At 48.5% G+C, this 17,453-nt stretch overlaps 1 protein-coding gene across 3 annotated transcripts in view; it reads right to left on the bottom strand.

Annotated features, from left to right (window-relative positions):
- FAR2 (fatty acyl-CoA reductase 2) overlaps positions 1 to 16,458 on the bottom strand; it is a 236,213-nt gene extending 219,755 nt beyond the window's left edge. The window contains exon 1 of one of the 3 annotated variants that reach the window (XM_090043864.1): positions 16,234 to 16,458. The gene's annotated coding sequence lies outside the window, so the exon portion shown is untranslated. The other 2 variants (XM_090043866.1, XM_090043862.1) reach the window with 2 other exon arrangements.
- Positions 16,459 to 17,453: the final 995 nt, after the last annotated feature.

Genomic DNA, 17,453 nt, shown 5'->3' with positions numbered 1-17,453 from the left:
GGAACAGGCAGGGGTCAGAGGGGTCATGCAGAGCCCCCCATGCAGTGTGGGGCAGTGGGGATCTCCTCCCCCACTGGATAGCACCTGGTGATTCAGGACTCCTCTCCCCCCCTCAAAGAGCCAGGAGCTGGGGCAGGGGATGGGCCCATGTGATTTGGTAGCTACCAAATCTCCTAACCAGATTCAGCCAAAATTGATTCAGGACAATGATTAAAAACAAAAAACAAAAAAAACCACCACACTGAACCAATCACTGTCCCTCAAATCCGCTGAATCTGAATCCAAAGTGAATACTAGCTGCTTCACACAGGCCTAATAGCCAGTGTTTGCAGCTGCAATGAGTTGACAGAGTGTGTCAGTTCCTATAATGAAGCCATAGCATGCATGTTCTGGTACCTCCAAGGGGCATTTTTCAGGGAAAAATCTTGTTACTATTTTTAGCAAAAGCCAAAGCATGATGATCAAGAGACTGACACTGTCCTCTGCAAGGCTACCACCATCAATTTCAGACAGCTTACTCTGGAGGAATTGATACACAGAAGATGCAACAAAAGCTTGAGAGGAAGCCATCTGAAGTAAGGTTTGTAACTTAGGTGAACCAAACTCTGGTTTTTATTTCTTTTAGGAGGTAGAAAGCTGAAGAAATCTAGAGAGGAATGTAAGCAGCTCCATGAAGAATAATGAGTTTTAAAAAAAATAAATAAATAATGACACTGCAAGTAAAGCAAGCAAGACTTAGATTACCCTAGCAGAAACCAAATTTGACAGTTGCAGCAATGAAGTTATTTCATTCAAAAGGAGAAATATACTGGATCTTGCATTAAACTTCACAGCCATCTGCACCTGTAGGTCTGTGTGAATAAACAGAGACTCTGCAGAAAGGCAAAACAACCTATTTTTCTCTGTTTCTTTGCTGCCCACTGGCAGAGAGCTAAAAGCAGTCAGGCTGCAGCTGTCTTCAGCAAAGGAAATCTGAAGGCAATTTTCTGTCACATCCAATTTAGAAATGTAGACACAGACAATCAATTTAGAAGTTGGGTTTTCTGCTTTAGGCAAGAGACTATTTATCCAGGATGAGAGCCTTATTAGCTACCTGGAAATCAAAACACATCAAGATTTTCCTTCTGAATTTGCTGCCTAACAATGCACCTGGGCACCCCACATCAATTACATTCAATAAGGGCTCAGTAATAATGAATTAGATAGCTCAACCATCTCAAAGTGTGCATTGGAAACCAAAGACATTGCATGACCTGCAAGACTCATTGACTTGTGGTTGTGGTACGTGGCTAAACAGAGCGATTTAGCCAAGTCCAAGTATGAAATCCTGATTCATTAAAATCAAAGTGAAGTGTCTGCCATTGACTCCACTAAGGGCAAGACGGCAGTCCAGGTATTGATTCTCCTCAAGTCTTCTGATCTGGAGAATGACAATGCTTTTCCATTTCAAATAACACATCATTTGACAGTAATAAACAACAATTATTAGTCCCCTGTCAGGAAACAGGATGTGGGCAGGGTTAGTGGATGAGAGGTTACTTTAATTTGTCATTTACAGTGGAGTTCTCCTGGAGCCCAGAGTTTGAACATGCCAATTGGGCACTTCCAGAGAGTGCTGTATGAAGGTTTTATAGAATCATATAGAAGTGCAGCTAGGAGTTATCTAGTCCAATCTCCTCATCAAGGCAGCATCACTCCTGACTAAACCATCCCAGCCAAGTATTTGTCTAACATGTTGGGAAATACTTCCAAGGATGGAGACCCCACAACTTCTCTTGGTAGACTGTTCCAAGTCTTAACCATCCTCACATTATTCTTCCTAATATCCAGCCTAAGTCTTCCTTTCTGCAATTCGAGACAATTGCTCTTATTCCTATCCTTTGTAGACAGAGAGTGGTCCATCAAAATCCTCTATATACAACCACCCTTCAGACATCTGAAGACCATTATCAAATCCCACCTCAGTCTTTTCTTTTTCAGAGGAAACAGTCCTATTTCTTTCAGCCTTTCCTTATAAATCAGTTTCCCAGACTTCTAATCATGTTCACTGCTCTTTCCTGGACTCCTTTCAATTTGTTCACATCTTTCTTGAAGTGCAGTATCCAAAACTGGACATAGTACTCTAGGTGAAAGCTCACCAGTGCCAAATATAGCAGAAGAACCCATTCCTTCATCTTGCAAGTGACACTTCTATTAATGCAGCCCAGTATGCAGTTGCTTTGTTTTGCAACAAGAGGATATCAGTTGCTCATATTCATTATATGGTCCACTGTATGGTCCTTTTCTGCAGTTCTAGTCCATCCCCAGTCTTATTTTTGCACATGATTGTTCTGTCCCATGTGTAAACAATACTGAACTCAGAACAGACCACTGGGGAAGAGAGAGGTATGGTACCAATATCAGCCAAGAGCACAATGAAGACATATAATAACTTGTACTAATATACTCGCGATACTAAAAAAGTATAGTATCCATCATTGGTTCCACTGTGTTCTTGCCTCCTTTCCCACATTGACATTGACCAAGTAGTTGGCTACTAATCCTGCAGAAATCAGCGATGGTGCCATGCCAAAAAAAAAAGTCAGTCCATACTCTGAATATATTACCAAAAAAAAAAATCTACCATGCATACAGGTTGGCAAGCCTACATGAATACCAACTATATTCAGAGCATTTCCACAAAGGCATCATATAGCTACAGATCAGACTTCTGTCAGTTTTTACTGACAGCCTGAAATTCACCTGCCATGCTTCTGAAAAATTAGAAAAAAAAAGTCATACAAAATCCTTCAGTACTGAATGAACTGAAGATGCACAAATGGTGAGGAACTGGTGTCTCATTAGTTGTACTGTGAGGTTGTAGCTAGGAACAGAGCTCAGGGGGCACATAGTTATTTATGTCTTCTCTCAAAATGAGGGGTGGGGGAAGGAAAATAAATCATTTTAGAATCACAGAAAACAAGGACTGAAATGGACCTGTGGAGGTCATCTAGTCCAACCACCTGCTCAAAGTACAGCCATCCCCAACTAGATCATCCCCACCAAAGCTTTGTCTAGTTGGATCTTGAAAACCTCTAAGGATAGAGTCTACCGCCTCTCTGGGTAACCTGTTCCAGTGTTTTACTACCCTCCTAGTGAGAAAATTCTTCCTAATATCTAACCTAAACTTCCCTTGCTGCAACTTGATACTGTTGCTCCTTGTTCTATCGTTTGCCACCACCAAGAGCAGTCTAGCTTCATCTTCTTTGTAACCCCCCTCCAGGTAACTAAAGGCTGCTATTAAATCCCCCCTCCATCTTCTCTTCTGAAGAAATAAACCCAGTTCCCACAGCCTCTCCTCAGAAGTTATGTGCCTCAGCCCCTAACCATTTTTGTTTCCCTCCAGTGGACCCGCTCTAATTTGTCTACATCCTTTCTGAAGCAGGGACCCAAAACTGAATGCAGTAATCCAGATGTGGCCTCACCAGTGCTGAAGAGAGGGGAATAATCACTTCCCTTGACCCGCTGGCAAAGCTCCTACCACATGCAGCCCAGTATGCTATTTGCTTTCTTGGCAACAAGGGCACACTGCTGGCTCATATTCAGTTTGTTGCCCATTGTAAACACATGCCCCCCCCCCCGAGTCCTTTTCTGCAAAGCTGCTGCTCAGCCAGCCAGCCCCCATCCTCTACTGGTATATGGGATTGTTCCATCTTAAGTGGAAGACTTTGCACTTCTCCTTGCTGAGCCTCATGCGATTTCTTTCTACTGCTACATAACGTTACTTTAATTTGACTGGGCATCCCTGTGTGAGGGCACTTAGTGCTTATGCACCACTGGCACTACCCTTGCCATGATATTAGAAGCTAGTAAAGGATTTGCATTTCAGCTACAGGACACTGGTGCATCTGTGAATCAGAAAAACAGAACCTGGATGCTGCAGCTTCTATTCTTTGCCACATTACCACTACCATGATTCAGAGATAAAACAGAACTGTGTTTACAACTCATAGTGTGCACACATAGCAGGGCAAGAGAGCAGGCAGATTCAGTCACAATATCAACTCTGCCCTTGACTTTTCTGGAGTCCTCAGTGGTTTGTGGTAGAATCTTTGTCTGCCACACAGGAGACCTAGGTTCAATTCCTGGATGCTTATACAAATACAGCCATGCAGGCACCAAATGTCTGGACTCAGTTTGGCCTTTGCATTCTGGTCTCAGTGGCGTAAAGGGGGGGGAGAGGCAGTGTCTGAGCAGCCTCCACTGCTCCATATTTCTGCCTAGGCATATGCATCAAAAGGTCTGGGTGACCTCTCACGTATACACCGTGATCCAGAAGGATCAACAGTTGCTAAACCTTGGCTTTTCCAAAAATGCCAACAAGGGTGCAAATTAGAGTCAACTGTAATAATGTTTGAGATGGGTGGCTATACATTACAAGGACTGAGACTTCCCCCACCCCCAGGAGCTACTAAATATCACCAACATTTTTCCCCTCCAACTTCCAACCTATTATTAAACTCTCATCAGTTTAATTAAAAGATACTTGCAGGGTTGAATGCATTTACATTAATGCCCAGCTGTATTGTGCATAGCATAGGAATCCCTTTTGGGACTTACCAAGACATATTGTGGGAATTAACTCAACAGCACTCCAGCAGGGGAGATAGATCAATTGTAAACGTGAAATTTAAAAAACCTTCCATGAACCAGTTTTGTAGTCAGTTCAAGAAAGATTAAACAAACAACAGTAAAGACCACAATCAGTGTAGTCAGTTTGGATTCAATTAAGTTTCTATCAAAGAGTATTTTGCGTAACTCAGTGGGCGCATCTACAGGTAGCACGTTGCTACAGTAACATAGCATCTGAGGACACAAACCATAAAATATAGACATAAAACATAAGATTCAGTTTGGGAACGGAAAGCTGTATTACCACATATACATCCTGTGGGTTCAACTGTTCCACCCCTACTCTCAGGGAGTAGGGAACAATAGAACAAAGTACAACAGGATGTCTTGATGAGTAAGGTACAATTCACTCCAAGGGCAGAAATATCTATCCTTACACATTTATTCACCACTTGGTTGCCCAACCCCTCCCCATAAACAGGAATGGCTCTAGAACTGACTCTTGTGAACAAGAGAACCAGTTTTATGTTAAGACTGAAGCTACTTGTAGTCCAACTATAGAAATTCTTGCCAAAACTTCAATGGTCCCCGATTCTTTTAAAAGAAAAAAAACAAAACAAAAAAAACAATTTTACTCAAAGACTAGACTAAAAAAAAAAAAAAAGGACCCCCAGTATCTAACAATCAGACATCAATAGGAGACCAATTATACCTCTACACACATCTTGTTTTAGTTATAAGAGCCTATTGTTGACTACTTACTGTGCAGAGCTATAATTAGTCATGATTTTTAATACCATGTTCTACATAATATTACCCAAGGACTATTATCTTTTCTAAAGGACCATCAGCAACTTGGAAATATTAAGTAATTAAGAAGGAAATTAAAACAAAAACAAAAAAGGGAGAAAACAGGATAAACCAAAAGCTCAGCTAGGCTCCGGAGCGGTGAGAGATGCGCAGGTGAAGCCCGCTGTGCCCCCGCTCCCCCGAAGCCCCCCAGACACCCCCTCAGCAGCCGCAGAGCCCCCTGCCGACCCCCAGCACAGCCGGAGGTAAGCGGGCTCGTGGTGGGAAGGGGTTAACTCCTCACTCCCTGGGAGGAGGCCCCTGCCTGGAGCCGGGCCGGGCCAAGCCCCCGCACAGGCCCCTACTTGGCCCAGCCCCCCAGGGAGCCACACGACCGGAGCCGTGCGAACAGCCTGCGTAAACAGGCGCTTGAGTTAGCACAGAGTTCATGCGGGAGAGGGCGTGGGAGGGCACGAGACCCTGCCTGCGACCCCCCCAGAGTAGTCAGCCCCAGCCGTAGCCAGCCTACCAGAGGCATGACACGGATGGGCACGCGCCGCACCCCGAGGGTCCCCTCGGGCTCTGCGGCCCCCCCATTGGGCACCTCAGAGACGGCTGCCCAGACGGAGCCCATGGTTCCAGGCTCCACGCAGACAGAGCTCCTGGCTCTTGGCTGCGGGGGCTGCCTGTCCCTTTTTCAGGCTCTGGGGCCCGGGAGCATGACCACCTCCCCTTGTGGGGTCTGCTCCCTACTGGGGTCTCTGGCGCGCCAGCTGGAGAAGCTCCAGGCCACAGTCCAGAGACTGCGTGCCATCAGGGACTGCGAGCAGGACATAGACTCCTACTGCCAGGCCTTCTCCCCCGGGAGCCGCAAGGGAGAGCTCCGTCTCCCTCCACGACTAAGGAGGACTCTGGGACCTCCCGCTCTGCCCAGTCAGGGGCATGGACCAGGTGGTCAAGGGCCCCAAGGCCCGCCGCACCAAGGCCCCTCCCTCGCCGGAGCTTAGCAACAGGTTCGCACCTCTTGCAGCCCTAGCAGAGCCTGCTCAGTTGCCAGCTCCCGCAGGCAACCCAGGCTCAACCACAGCTACTGCCCCTGCTCTCCCCAAGAGAGAGCGAAAGGTGTTTGATGTGGGAGACTCCATCCTGCGGGGCACTGAGGGGGCAATCTGCCGCCCAGACCCCTTAGCCCGGGAAGTCTGCTGCTTCCCAGGGGCCCGCATCCGAGACATAGAGGAGAGGATCCCAGAGCTCCTCCGGTCCACAGACCACTACCCCATGCTCCTTATTCACGTGGGCACCAATGACACGGCTCGGAGCACCCCCAGCCAGGTCATGAGCCGCTACAGGGATTTGGGAGCGGGGCTTAGGGGTCTGGGAGCTCAGCTGGTGTTTTCGTCGATCCTCCCAGTCTCGGGCAATGGGCTGAGGAGGGAGAGAAGGATCCATGCAGTGAACCAAAGACTGCGGAGCTGGTGTCATCGGGAAGGCTTTGGCTTCCATGACCACAGCCCGCTCTTTGGCGAGAGGCAGCGAGCTGCTGGGAAGAGATGGCCTCCACCTCTCTCCCCTGGGGAGGAGGCTCTTCTCAGCCAGGCTGGCTGACCTGCTCCACCGGGCTTTAAACTAAGCCCGCTGGGGGATGGGGGGACTACTGCCACTGCTGGCCCACTGAGCGACCCTTGCAAAGCCAGCAGACCAAGGCACTTAAGGGAGCCCACCCCTGCCCCAGCCCTGGCACAATCTGTGGGCAAGGCAAGAGCCCCCAAGGGCACACTTGCCTGCCTGTACACTAATGCCAGGAGCCTGGGCAACAAGCAGGACGAGCTCGTCCTCCTGCTCAGTGCAAAGAATTATGACGTCATTGGGATAATGGAGACCTGGTGGGACTCCACCCACGACTGGACCACGGGTATAGAGGGCTATTCCCTGTACAGGAGGGTTCGTGTTGACAAAAGGGGCGGGGGTGTAGCTCTCTATGTCAAGGAAAGCTACATGTCCCTGCAAGCTGATGTTGGCGACCAGCATGGACAGCTAGAGACCCTCTGGGTAAAAATTCGTGGGGAATACGGCACAGGGGACACAACGGTGGGAGTCTACTACAGACCTCCCACTCAAAGTCCTGAGCTTGACCAGGAGTTTGCCCGGGAACTGACTGAAGCCGCTTGCTCCAGGGCCTTGGTTGTCATGGGTGACTTCAATTACCCGGACATCTCGTGGGAAGATCACTCAGCAAAATCCGAGCGGTCGCAAAGCTTTCTCTCGTGCGTGGATGACCTCTACCTGACTCAAGAAGTCTATGGGCCAACGAGGGGCAAAGCACTGCTCGACCTGGTACCGGCTACGGGGGACGACCTAATCAGCGACCTAGTGATCGATGGGAAGCTGAGTGACAGCGACCATGAGCTGATCACCTTCACCTTCCGCCGTAAAGCTGGCAAGTCAGTCAGCAACACAGAAGTCCTTGACTTCAGAAAAGCCGACTCTGACAAGCTCAAGAGGCTTGTCGGTCAGGCCCTCAGGGACCGTGACCCCAGGGAGATGGGAGTTCAACAAGAGCGGTTGCTTCTCAAGGAAGCGATCCTCAATGCACAAGCTAAATCTATTCCAACACAGAGGAAAGGCAGCAAGAAGGCACAGCAGCCCTCCTGGCTCTCCAGGGACCTAGCGGACCTCCTGCGGCTAAAAAGGAAAGCCTACAAAGGATGGAGGACGGGATTCACCTCCATGGAGGATTATTCTGCGCTGGTCCGGTCCTGCAGGGAGCAAACTAGGAAAGCCAAGGCTGCAACTGAACTCCAACTAGCTTCAAGCATCAAGGACAACAAAAAGTCCTTTTTCAGATATGTGGGGAGCCGGAGGAAAAGCAAGGGCAACGTTGGACCCCTGCTAAACCAGATGGGGCAACTGACAACTGACGCCCAGGAAAAAGCCAACCTATTAAATAGGTACTTTGCGTCAGTCTTTCATCAGTCCCATGGGACGCCCATGCCTGCTATGGGACAGGGAGATCCGGGTGATGGGGATCCCCTACCCTCCATAAATGCTGACCTCGTGAAGGAACACCTTGAGAAGCTGGATACCTTCAAGTCAGCCAGCCCTGACAATCTGCACCCCAGGGTACTAAAGGAGCTGGCGAGCATCATAGCCCAGCCCCTGGCACGGATCTTTGAAAACTCCTGGCGCTCTGGTGTAGTGCCCGAAGACTGGAAGAAGACCAACGTGGTGCCGATCTTCAAGAAAGGGAGGAGAGTGGATCCGGCTAACTACAGGCCCATTAGCCTGACTTCTATCCTGGGGAAGATCTTAGAAAAGTTTATTAAGGAGGCCATCCTTGATGGACTGGCCCAGGCTAACATCCTAAGGGATAGCCAGCATGGGTTTGTTGCGGGTAGGTCTTGTTTGACCAATCTCATTTCCTTCTATGACCAGGTGACCTATCTTATATGATGTCATATATCTTGACTTCAAAAAAGCTTTTGATCTGGTATCCCATGATCACCTCTTGGCAAAACTGCCCAGTTGTGGCCTTGGCTCCACCACAATCCGCTGGCTGGGAAACTGGCTCTGTGGTCGGACCCAGAGGGTTGTAATTGATGGCAGTCACTCATCGTGGTGCCCTGTGACCAGTGGGGTCCCTCAAGGCTCTGCCCTGGGACCCATCCTGTTCAACATCTTCATTAATGATGTGGACATCGGAGTCAGGAGTGGACTGGCCAAGTTCGCCGATGACACCAAACTTTGGGGCAAAGCATCCACGCCAGAAGATAGGCGGGTGATCCAGGCTGACCTGGACAAGCTCTGCAAATGGGCGGACAAGAACCTGATGGTGTTTAACACCGAAAAATGCAAGGTTTTCCACCTTGGGAGGAAAAACCTGCAGCTTCCTTATAGGCTCAGCAGTACTACGCTGGATAGCACTACAGAAGAAAGAGACTTGGGGGTCATCATTGACCACAAGATGAACATGAGCCTGCAATGCGATGCTGCGGCTAGTAAAGCGACCAAAATGCTGGCGTGCATCCATAGATGCTTCTCGAGCAAATCTCGGGACGTCATTCTCCCCTTGTACTCGGCCTTGGTGAGGCCGCAGCTGGAGTACAGCACCCAGTTTTGGGCTCCACAATTCAAAAAGGATGTGGAGAAGCTTGAGAGAGTCCAGAGGAGAGCCACGCGCATGATCAGAGGTCAGGAAAACAGATCTTACGATGACAGGCTGAGAGCCATGGGACTCTTTAGCCTGGAAAAGCGTAGGCTCACGGGTGATCTGATGGCCACCTATAAGTTTATCAGGGGTGACCACCAGGATCTGGGGGAACGTCTGTTCACCAGAGCGCCCCAAGGGATGACGAGGTCGAACGGTCACAAACTCCTGCAAGACCGTTTCAGGCTGGACAGAAGGAAGAATTTCTTTACTGTCCGAGCCCCCAAGGTCTAGAACAGTCTGCCAGCGGAGGTGGTTCAAGCACCTACACTGAACACCTTCAAGAGTAAATTGGATGCTTATCTTGCTGGGATCCTATGACCCCAGCTGACTTTCTGCCCTTTGGGCAGGGGGCTGGACTCGATGATCTCCCAAGGTCCCTTCCAGCCCTAATGTCTATGAAATCTATGAAAAAAATTTAACTCAGCTGGTTTGGGGGAAGAAGAAAAAGAAAGAAAAGGTTGCAGATTTGGCACTAGAAGAAGTCAAAGCTAAAAACAAATAGGATAGTATAAGCCAGAGGGTCCACACTTTATTTGAATAAATGCTACTTAAAATAAATTAAATGGAAGTGAATCTGTGCCAGATACAGCTGCATACCCCAACAGGAGCTTGGATTCCCACACAAAGTAAAATCAAATACTTCCAGGTCTTGCAGCTATTTTGAGGGCCCTACTTCTGAGACCATGAGGAATTATTGTCATTACTTTACTAGTGCAGAAAAGTCTTGATCACCACTTTTTTTTTTTATGGCAGCACAAATGCTGAGCAAATCGATGACTATACCCTTTGCTGTGCCACTTGAAAGGGAAAGGAAAAAACCCAATGGTGCAACAAAAAGGTGGTAATAGACTTGGCTACTTTTTTGCAATGAATGTTTATTACCTGCGTGGAAGAAGAGCACAAGCAGCTTGAGCTGCTTGCAGCCTTCTGCCACCCTGCTTAGAAGCACCCCGAGATTCTCTGGGTTTCTTGCCTGACCAGGCTCATCGTGGCACAGCTCATCAGCTTCATTTAACAATTGGCTAGAAATAGACACGAGATGAGAATGGTCAGCACCACAAGCCAGACCACTGAAAACAAACAAGACACTATTTAATGTGAAGCTGGCAGATTCAGTTCAAAACTTCTGTTACTACGGTTTAGGCATTTAACCCCCATACTCAAAGATTCATGCTGTGACCAAGACCCAGACTCTGGGTGGGCAGAGGCATAATGAGCAGTTTCTTCACCCTGGATGGCAACTGCAGCTGGGTTAGCTATGGCAGAGGCTACCATTTTTGCACCCTATCAGAACTGGTGCTTGGGTTGCCCACTCCTAATTATACTACTGTTTGTGGATAAGCACACACATAGCACTTTCCTAATCCAGAAAGCCAGAGTTTCAGACCCCATGCAAGTCTAACTATCTCAGCCTATGTGAGGGTCTCAAAGAGGAGCACTGATACTTCCAAGGAAAGAGAGAAGATAGCCTGAAGCACTGCAAATGTCAGGGTGCTAAGTCTGAAATTCAACAGGCTCTCAAATTCCACTCAGTTGTCACTTGAAAGTGAGCAGACACCAGTCTCCATCATTAGCAGCCCTATTGCACCTGAAATTTAGTTTATGGGCGTGGCCATAAGTACCTCAATCTGACAAGTGCCAAACTGTTTAAACCCCACCAGGATTCACACAGTAGGTGTTCCTTCATCTCTTACCTACAGGGCTTTCCCTAGTGGGTGTTCTCAGAGTACATCTAATAGATTCTCTTCAGAGCAGATGGCCAGAAATGCTGATAGCAACCTAGAAGGCTAACCTGGCTGATTGATTTCCATGAGAGAGATAGGTGTGGTTTGGGGTTTTAATGTTCAACCCCCCTTTCTGGCTCTAGCCTGTAGGAGATGAAAGACCTGCTTACCCTGCAGCTATACTGTTCCCAGACATGGCACACTCAAACACACTGTGCAGCTACAAGCAGCATCCATCCTAGACCAGCAACAACACAAGCATGTCCATACAGCACTGTGGCTGGACTAATTGGCACCCTCAGTAACAATGATTAGCCCCTGCAAAGCACTGCATAAACCATAAATAACGTAACTGTTTAAGAGATACTTCATACCTAGTAGCATGACATGCTTGAATCTGCCACTGCTAGAAATGGTAAATTTGCCATGTAGATTTGGCATAAATCAGCGGAGCTTCGACATTTTGAAAATTCAGTCAGGGAGCAGTCCAAAGACTAAGTAACATGCAGCTAACAGCATTAGTTTGCCCTAAAGGCGAATACAATAATATGTAATGAAAGCACCCCAAACCAAATAAACACCAACCTCTGACTCCTATGCAGAGCCCAGACTCATAGTCCTAACTGGCACACTGCATCTCTATTCTCCTCTTAGCCCCTTCTAAAATAGAACTCTCTCTCTTGTCATTTTTTATGGATTAAATAACCTGTTTTGAAATCAGAAGGCACAAATAAAAGAAAAAGGGAAAAAATAATTTTTTCCATGGGGAGAGTAGCTAGAGGGCTCATGAAGGACTGGGCCACCTACTGGGAACAGAAAATGCTACTTCCAAATAGGACTGAAGATCAGTGAGAAAGGAGGCCAGGGAGTTACTGAGAAGTCATGCTGCTCACTCCTGCTTCCTGGCTATGTTTCTTACTCCTGCTGTCAACACCTGGATGCCTCCAATCCACATTATCTATGTCCACCTTCCCCTGTTCCCTTTAACTATACATTTCCTAATGCTCAGGGTTGCCAATTATCCATAAATTTATGGAGAGACCAGAAAAAACAAGCTTAAAAACATCTGCCTATAAAGTCCATAAACAAACAAACAAAATCCATAAAAACATTAAGTAACCAGAGCTTAACTAAAGCTCCTTTTATGAATAAGGCTGTAGGTAAAAGGACTGACAGAGCACTACAGTACCACCTTGTGTCTGAACAGTAGCACTGCACCCTTCAGGAAGCAACTTTCAGGGTTCTGTAGCCCCTTCTCTAGGTCAACTCACAGGTAGGCAGACCCTGGTCCTTCTTCAGGAGTCTGTGCTAAGATCAGGGAAAGCGGGGGGCAGAATAGTGCAGAGTAGTACATTCAAGGCTGTCAGGGTATGTGGGTAAGGGATCCCTGGGGTAGGGGCAACAAATGTAAAACCACTGCCAGTCAGGTAGGGTTGCCAACTCAAAGTTGTTGTTTTTTTTTTTTAATTGACGATCTGCAAACTTTTCATTGACAACCAAACTTTTTTACCATGTTTGGTGCCAAACCCAAAGTTTGAATCTGCCCCTTGTCCAGAGCCTATCAGGAGGGTTATATTTACTTTATGCAGAGTTGAATATGCCAAGCTAAACCTACCCATTTCTACATCAGCAGTTTAGAGTACAGGATTAAACTCAGCATATTTTAAAAATGCACCTTTCCTGCCTAATTTAGGCAAACCCTACATGAGAGGGGGTAGGGAAAGACAGTAGCAAACCTGAGTTGTCAGAGACTAGGATCCGGCAGCTCATTATAGAAGCAGCAGGGTAGATGGCTGAGCAGAACAGATGAGTTGTCACACCTGTTGAAGCTGGTGGCAGGTTACATCTCTTTGCACATAACATGAACATTTTAAACATAGCCTGCCTGAACTATTATTGGAGTACTGAATGTGGGAGGAGGGTGAAATCCAAATTCATGAAAGCAGGGCAACATTTCAAATATTGTTTCTATTTAAAGGGGGGAAAAAAAACTCAAACACACCATGTTTACTGGGTCAGGACTGGCCATCAATATTTACAGATGGGTCCTGGTATAAAACAAAAACCACCAAACACAAAAAAGCTTATTTACACAGAAAAACAAACAAACCCATGGAGAGCTATTGTGTTAGTTCGGCAGGCTAAATTGCATCATTAAAGCTATGAACCAGAACAAATTTAGCCTTACAAATTTCAATTCAGCTTTAACTAAATAGTAACTATGCTACTGTATGAGACATTTCTGTTACATAAACACATGCACACCAACTGAAGCAACTTATCTCTAACCAACACATGGCTTCAGCAGAATACATAATGATATTTCATATTTAATTGTTTCAAATCAGTAAGAGCCACAGTGATACACACTGGCATCATAACTAACACTGAATCAACTCTGAGGTGGAGATGAAGAATCTAGAGTACACATATGTGCAATAAACTGCAAAGAGATGCTAAGACCTATGACTCCAGAATTAAAAACTCCTTTAAAAGCCAAAACAAAAACCCACTGCATCTGTGATGCTTTGGGCTCCCCCCCACAAAAAAACCCCATACACTTGATCACCTGCTTCATAGAAAATCAAAAGTTGGAAGGGACCTCAGGAGGTCACCTAATTCTAGTCCAGTGTTTCACAACCTGTGGGTTGTGACCCAAAAGTGGATCACAAGAATATATAAAAAGGTTATGGACAAACTTTAAAAAAAGAAAATGGATCAGTCTTTAAAAAGTGGATTCTCCTTTGAAGGAGAGAAAAAAAAAAGTGGGAAACTGCAGGTTGACCCTTGCAGGCTAGCAGAGTTCCAGTCTGCAAGGGGCTGCTTGGGGTTGAGGGGAGCAGGAAGACGACAATCAGGCAGGGGATGCCGCGTGCATGTGCAAGCCAGGCAGCATAAAGAACAGCTCCCCGCAGGTAAGTCTAGTCTGTGGGGTGGAGAAGTGGGGAAGGGTGGCAAAGACAATGTGTCAGGGGGCAAGGTGGACAAGCAACACTGCCTGTCATCTCACCTCCTCTGGGGTAGAGATGCAGCCTGAGGGCAGGGGCAGTGGGGGCAGCCAGGCCACGGTGATGGAGTAGTGCCACAGTCCAGTGCATGAGTAGCTGGTGGTATAAAAAGGTGAGGGTAGCACGGGATCCCACCCATTCATTACTCCTTGCGCCGCTGGCAGCATGGCTGGCACAAGTATTCTGGCAGAAGTGGCAGCAATGAGTCTCACTGCCCCACTCTGCCCTCCTGTGCTTAGTCCTGCCCACTGAGCTGCAGAGGAAGCTGGCTGGACAAGCAGAGGCAGCAGTTTGCAGCATGTACCTGCTGTGAGTGCACAAATCTGGGGGGCGAGGGGGGCAGGCATGTGCCCCCCCTTCCCCATACCCCACACACCGGGAGACAGGGCCAGGTGCAGTGGGTTGAGAGTGAAGGGCACTGGCAGAGCCAGGGGACTGTTTTCTACTTGAAATGTTTACTGGGTCAGGACTGGCCATCAATATTTACAGATGGGTCCTGGTATAAAACAGGCTGAGAACCAGTGGTCTAGTCCAACCTCTGCTCAATGCACAGTCATCTCCAGCTAGACCATCCCAGTCAGGGCTTAGTTACACTGAGCCTTAAAAACATCCAAGAATCCTCTTCAGATAACCTGTTCCAAACCTTCACCATCCTCCTCATGAGTGTTTTTCCTCTTTGACCCTCCTCTTAGAGATTAAAAACCTAAACAACCAGGCTTGTCAAATGAGCCAGTGGCCAAACATAGTATTAAAAACACATATCAATTTTTAAAATTGTTTTTAATTGCTTTTCCAGCATACCGAAGGCCTGTCAGGCTATGACAACACTGCAATCCTCTTCCTCAATGAAGAGATGAGATCACTCCGTTCACCAAGCAACAGTATGGAGCAATTCAGCTATTCAGCTTTATTGCTTCCTATAGCAAAGATCAGGATCGATCATCTGCTCCTCCCCAGCTATAGTATTAGAAGGTGGAGGAGGGATGCACACTTCACATATGCTGCACTGCATCCTGGTGCTGCTTCAGAAGTCCTGTGTGAAACTATAGAGAAGCAGCCGCCTCCATGCTCTGGAAGGTCGAGGAGAGGCTCAGGCTTCTGATGCGTTAGGTCCCAGCCGCCAGAACTGGGGCTGTATCTTTGCTGGGGCTGTATGTTCACTGGGGCTGGGTTGTAAGGCTCAAGTGCCAGGCGCATCAGGTCCCCACTGCCACAGTTGGGGCTGGGATGCAACGGATGCACTAGGTCCCTGCTCCAAAATTGGGGCTGCATCCTTGCCAGAGCTCCATTATTTCTGGGAACCACAAAAGTTGCAAGGAAACATCTCGGCACAAGTGGTGACGGCAGGACTCTAGCCACCCTTCCTTGGAAAGACTGTAAACCTAGAGAGCCAGGCCCAGCCTTGTTTTGTGCCTGCTCCTGACATGCTTAATGAGGAAAAAAGAAAGGAAAACGAGTGGCAGAGGGAAGAAGCGCATGAAAAAGAAACCTCAGAGGGGATCCACCCGTTTGCTCGTGCACTGGGCATGCGGGGAAGCCGCTCCCCCCCGGGAAGGGAGCGGGGACGCGGCCGCCGGGGCTGCACTTCAGGCCAAACTGTGCCGAGGGGAGGCCGGATGCTGCGCAGGGCGGGAGAAGAGCGGCGTGTCCCCGACCCCCTGAGGCAGGGGCAGAGCCAGCATCGCCCGCCCCCGCGCCCTTGACTCCCGCCGCCGCCTCTTACCTTCCTCTGACAGCAGGAGGGAGCGGGAATCCCCAGTCCCGGCTCCGGCTCCCTGCCCCGCCGCCGCCCGGCCCGCCCCGGAGCCCGCTGCAGCCCCTCCCTCCGGCGGCACGCGCCGGCCTCGCACAAAGGCTCCCGCGCCCGGGCAGGAGGCGATGCTGTCCGCCTTACCCAGAGCATGGAGCTGCCGGGCCGGTCGCGGCGCCTGGCGGCGGGCTCCCCCCGCCCCCCGGGAAGTTGAGAAGCAAGGCGGGAGGGAGGGAGCTGCAGCTGCGGTTGCCTCGCCTCGCCGCGCCTGGCCAGCTTAGCAGCGCCTCCCTGGTTCCTTCTTCCTCCTCCTCATCATCTCGCTTCTTACGCGCGAGCTTTTTTTTTTTTTCCTTCCCCTTAAAGGGGGGGGGGGCAGGGGGAGGAAAGCATAGACCGCAGGGAGAAGAGGGCTGGTCTGCAGTCCCCCCGCCCCCCAGAAGGGCAACCGAGGCAGACTGGGATCTCGAGCACTTTCTAAACCCTTCCTGAGCTCACAGGGAAAGTGCTCCCCTTTCTGGCCCAGGCAGCAGGCTGCTATTGCGCCCTGTGGCTGTCTCCCCGCTCCTTCTTTGCTTTCATGCCCAGCACATTCATATTTTCCACTGTCACAACATTTCCCTTCCACCTAAAATAACCTTATGGGCTCCCCCCACCGCCCCGTCTCTCATTTACAAAAGCCCCACATGCACATGCCGTTGTTAGATTGGCAGAGGTAGGATTAAGGAAAGAGACCCACCTACTTGGCCTTTGTAGCAAGTAGTATCAGGTTTTTTGTATTTCAGCCACAGCAAGAACCGTCTTCTGGTCCCTCCAAATGTGTGGCCACAGCTCTAGGAACAAGCTCTTTTAAAGCAGTATTACACCACCCATGTCTTACACAAACTTAAAGTCATGCTAACTTGGCCAAACAGTCTTCATTCACTAATTACCATTTTGCTTTATTAAAAGTAAAGAAAACCTACATTTGTGCAGTGTTGTACAATACTCCCCTTTGCCTCAGCATCACACTTTGGGGAGAAGTTCTGGTCCAGATCCAGAAAAGGACTTAGATATGTAGTTAAGAAGTCTAATCCTTAGAGTCCCTGCTCATCCCACATACACCTCCAAAGCTGCATTAGGAGTCTCTAGTCTGGAGATGAAGCTTCCTTTCTTACTCAGCTTTCTGCTTAGGGTTATGTCATGTCCTGACAAGTACTGAGCAGCTCAGCACTTAGACTAAGCTTGGTTGGGACTGCAAACCAGGCATTTAGAGGGCAAGCAGAGTCCAGGACTGAGCTAGGTCAGGGACTCAGGAGGTCAAGAGAGGAGCAAAATCTGCAACCAAGCCAAGTCAGGAAGCCAAGAAGCATTTCAGCTGTAGG

This window comes from Crocodylus siamensis, chromosome 4 (assembly GCF_052110815.1).
Source record: "Crocodylus siamensis isolate JL-2025a chromosome 4, ASM5211081v1, whole genome shotgun sequence".
Taxonomy (NCBI): domain Eukaryota; kingdom Metazoa; phylum Chordata; order Crocodylia; family Crocodylidae; genus Crocodylus; species Crocodylus siamensis.
The sequence above is the reverse complement of the archived record's forward strand: the minus strand, read 5'-3'. Positions and strand labels throughout refer to the sequence as shown.